Below are 5,143 nucleotides of genomic sequence, written 5' to 3' on the forward strand. Positions count from 1 at the left end.
ATATAGTCATATAAATTGATGCCGAAAAAAAGCATTTGACAATATCCAACACCCATTCCTAAGAAAAGCTCTCAAGACGATAGGAATAGAAGGGAAAATCCTCAATACAATAAAGACCATAAATGAAAAACCAATAGCCGATATTACACTAAATGGATAAAAACTGAAAACATTTCCACTGAATAAAGGAACCCAGCAAGGATTTCCCTTATCCCCACTTTTATTCAACCTTGTACTGGAAGTCATAGTCAGTACATTAAGACAAGAGCAACAAACCAAGGGAGTACAATTGGGTAAAGAAGTGAAACTTTAGGGTTTGCAGATGATAAGATTTCATATATTGACAATACTAAGGTGTCCACAATAAGATGGCTGGAAACAATATAGGAGTGTAGTAGAGTAGCAGTATACAAGATTAACAAGCAGAAATCAATTGGATTCTTATCTACCAGTGATGGGAATAACAAAAAAAGATATCAAAGGAAAAATACCATTCACAATGGTCATGCAAAAACTGAATCGCCTAGGAATAAAACTAACCCAAAATATCTGCATGAAGACAAATATAAGAAAACAAAAGGAATCTGCACAAATGGAAGAATATCCTGTTTGGGGATCAGAAGACTCAACATTATGAAAATGTAGTACTGCCTAAAGCAATCTACAAAATCAATACAATCCTTTTCGAAATCCCAGCATCATTCTTTAAAGAAATGCAAAAACTGACTACCAACTTCATATGGAGAGGGAAGAATCCCAGAATAGTTCAAGAACTCTTCAAAAAGAAGAACAAAATCTTGTACTATCTGTCCTCAAAACCTATACAGCCACAGTTGTCAAAATCACATAGTACCAGTATAACAATAGATACATGGGCCAATGGATCAGGACAGAAAACCGAAATAAAATCGTCTGCGTAGAGGCAATTGATTTTTTACAAAGGCCCAAAAACCATTAAATAGGAGTCCGATGCCCTCTTCAATAATTGGTGCTGGAGAAACTGTATATCCACGTGCAGAAAAATGAAACAAGACCCAGATCTCACCCTGTGGCAGCTACATAATCTCCTGTCAACATAAGCAAAGGGGGTCGGGGGGAATCTAACCTGGCAATCAGGTCATAACCAGTCATGCCTCTGTGTGAGTATGGCCTTCTCCTGAGGATTCTTGAACTACTGTCTTCCTCCCCGGAGGTGGGACACACACTCTCTGTTTTGTCTTCCTGCTAACAAGCCACAGGGAGCTATGCTGATGGCAGTCAGAGTCCTAGAACTGGAGGAGTCACATGGAGACCCACACCAGCACTGAGTTGCTTCCACTGCCACTGGATCCACAAGCCTTTCCACCCACTGGCCTGTGATCTTCCAGCATTTGGCATCATTGGATGTGTTGCATGAATCTAAAGAGGAATTTGTAGTCTGATATCAGACATATGGGCTAATATCGGACTTATGAACTTGATCTGGACTGGGCTGAGTTGTTTTCTTAATATATAATTACTTTTTGATATAAAGTTTTCTCTTACACAAATATGAATGTCAATGAATTTGTTTCTCTAGTCTACCCGGACTAACACATTACAGTACCTTGGGAGTAGGGTACTAGAGAAGCAAATCATAAAGATGGAGAGTGTATGCTTTTCTAAGCTGCCAAATGGTAGTTTTCTTCTTTAGCTAGCTGGATGTCAGATACGGCCATGCAGTTTACTGGACTGTTTTCTGGAAAGAACATGAGAAGTTAAAGGTTTGATTCTGTTTCTGGGTTATTGTCTTTGGTTATTCCTGTTTGAAATGATAAAAATGATTGTGATAAATGTGAATCTTGAACTCAGGTAGCAAAATCACTTTTTGAACTTCTCCAAGACCTTGGTGCTTAGTGAAAATAGCTGACTGAGGTCAAAATGGCTGCAGACGGCCCTGCCCTGGCTTGAGGCAATGCAGCCAGAGGCCTAAGGCCATATGGGATAAGATTGTTTTAAGATTGAGTTTAGAATCTTGCTCTACTAGGTTTATACTGCTTTCTTCCACTTATTTTTAATGATACAATGATTGATAGAGATTATTATTGGGAAATAGAGAGAGTTTATAAGCTCACTGTTTCAGCCATAAATATGAATCTATAAATGGGTATAGGACATACCTGCAAAGAAGGTTCTGAAAAACTAAGCCCCACCCAGTGTATTGAGTGCTCAGGAGATTCGGTGGTGAGGAAACATGCGTAGGGGGCTATTGCCAGACTGAAGAAAAAAAGGAACCCTTTGGGTAATTTTTGAATTTTGAACTAGTGGTTTGTGTCAGAGCTGGAAAAATTTGGATCCATGAAGAAGCTCTCCTCTCTAGGACTGAACATTAAAGGAACCCTACACAGCCTGAAATGCTTGCTAGGTGACCACCTGAATCCACTTGTCTAGTGGAAGTTGGAGAAATGCAACAATAAAGAGACAGGTTGAGTCTGACCACTGATGCCCATGCACCAGATCCACAGGAACTAGAGGAGAAGATGAGAGCAGGTTGACTGGCCTGAAGTTCACGACTAACATAAGGGGGGTAGGGTTGTTGAGAATTTGTGACACTGCCCATGGTCTAAAGGTGAGGCAAGCAATGGGCACCCTGGTGAGGTGGCCCAAAATGAATTGACCAGAACCCAACCAGATGAACAGAAGATATTTGAACCTGTAAATTGGTGCATGTTGCTGCTGATTTTATAGACAGCCTGTTCTGGTTTGACTTTGCTTATGGATGCAGACTCACAGGGTTCCAATTGGAATGAAGATTCTTCACATCAAAGAATATGATTGACTCCTCAGAGCACTGGGCTGATGTAAGTGGGCAGTATTGAAATTGGATACCCAAAACAGAGAGTATCAAGGCATGAAGTGACTGGCTTACAAACTTTCATAGGTGGGGGAATATGCTCATAGAATTATAGGATTAGGGGGTAGGTGTTCATTTAACTGCTGCTGCAGGCATAGAATATTTTTGTTTTGTTCACTTATAGAATGTTATGTTTAAATGAGGGTGGCACATATTGAATTGTATGCATTTTAGTATTATCCTATTAGGTACAGATATGATTTTATTATTGTTTTGTTTAAAAATTATATATGGGGTCCGAGTGGAGCTAGCGAGCTGAGTGGTTGTGTGAACGCGTCTCCGAGACCGGTAGCGCTTGCAGCATGGCTGACCAACTGACTGAAGAGCAAATTGCAGAATTCAAGGAAGCTTTTTCACTATTTGACAAGGATGGTGACGGAACTATAACCACAAGGAATTGGGGACTGTCATGAGGTCTCTTGAGCAGAATCCCACAGAAACAGAATTACAAGACATGATTAATGAAGTAGATGCTGATGGTAATGGCACAATTGACTTCCCGGAATTTCTGACAATGATGGCAAGAAAAATGAAGGACACAGACAGTGAAGAAGAAATCAGAGAAGCATTCCGTGTGTTCGATAAGGATGGCAATGGCTACATTAGTGCAGCAGAACTTCGTCACGTGAGGACAAACCTTGGGCAGAAGTGAACAGACGAAGAGGTTGATGAAATGATCAGGGAAGCAGATATTGATGGGGATGGTCAAGTAAACTATGAAGAGTTTGTATAAATGATGACAGCAAAGTGAAGACATTGTACAGAATGTGTTAAATTTCTTGTACGAAATTGTTTATTTGCCTTTTCTTTGTTTGTAACTTATCTGTAAAAGGTTTCCCCCAACTGTCAAAAGAATATGCATGTATAGTAACTGGGACTTCATTCCTCCATGTTCTCTTCCCTTATCTTACTGTCATTGTCCTGAAACCTTATTTTAGAAAATTGATCAAGTAACATGTTGCATGTGGCTTACTCTGGATATATCTAAGCCCTTCTGCACATCTAAATTTAGATGGAGTTGGTCAAATGAGGGAACATCTGGTTAGGCCTTTTTTTCAGTAGTTTTCTTTAGGAACCGTCAGCATGTGGTTGTTGAAGTGTGGAGCTGTAACTCTGTGTGGACTAAGGACAGTCAACAATATGTACTTAAAGTTGCACTATTGCAAAACGGGTGTATTATCCAGGTACTCGTACACTATTTTTTTGTACTGCTGGTCCTGTACCAGAAACCTTTTCTTTTATGGTTACTTGCTTTTTAAACTTTGTTTAGCCACTTAAAAAAAATCTGCTTATGGCACAATTTGCCTCAAATCCATTCCAAGTTGTATATTTGTTTTCCAATAAAAAATTACAATTTACCCAAAAAAATTATATATGGCTACAGAGTTGTATAACAGTATCAAATTGACAAGGGATAGCCTGGGCAGTTACAGAATCTCCTATCAACCTGAGTAAAGGAGTGGAAGCTAGCCTGTCAATCAGGTCATAACCAGTCTTGCCTCTGTGTGATCAGGACCTTCTACTGAGGATTCTTGGAACTCCTGTCCTCCTCCCTGGAGGTAGTACACATATTCTGTTTTGTCCTCCTGCTGACAAGCCACATGGAGCTATGCTAATGGCAGCCAGAGCCCTGGAGCTGGAAGAGCCACGTGGAGACCCACGTCAGCACTGAGATGCTTCTACCGCCACTGGATCCCCAAGACTTTCCACCTACTAGCCTGTGATTTTCCTGCATTCACTCTAAAGAGGAATTTATAGGCTGATATTGGACATGTTGACTAATATTGGACTTATCTACTTGATCAGGACTGGGCTGGAGTGTTTTCTTAATATACAATATCTCTTTGATATAAAGTTCTGTATTATACATATATGAATGTCAATGAATTTGTTTCTCTAGTCTACCCAGACTAACACACACCCCATGCACAAAAATAAGCTCAAGTTGAATCAAAGACCTAAATGTAAAATCCAAAGCTATTGGGATCATCAATGAGAAAATTGGGACAAATTTAAGTGCTCTAGTGCAGGGAACCAAGGACTATCAGAGCTATCAAAGGAAATACACTACATGAAAGACAAAATAGATGAGCAGAACCTATTAAAAATAAAACTTTTGTGTACATCGAAAGACTTCATAAAAGAGAGACCATAGACTGGGGAAAGATATGTAGTAATGGCTTAACAGACAAAGGACTAATTACTAAAATCTACAGAATTTTATAAGCCTACAATGAGAAAAACAACAACAATGACTAATAACCCTCTGAG

At 39.5% G+C, this 5,143-nt stretch overlaps 1 pseudogene; it reads left to right on the forward strand.

Annotated features, from left to right (window-relative positions):
- Window positions 1–3,133: 3,133 nt before the first annotated feature.
- On the forward strand, window positions 3,134–4,240 carry LOC142431466 (calmodulin-1 pseudogene; annotated as a pseudogene).
- Window positions 4,241–5,143: the final 903 nt, after the last annotated feature.

Source organism: Tenrec ecaudatus, chromosome 18, assembly GCF_050624435.1.
Source record: "Tenrec ecaudatus isolate mTenEca1 chromosome 18, mTenEca1.hap1, whole genome shotgun sequence".
Classification (NCBI taxonomy): domain Eukaryota; kingdom Metazoa; phylum Chordata; class Mammalia; order Afrosoricida; family Tenrecidae; genus Tenrec; species Tenrec ecaudatus.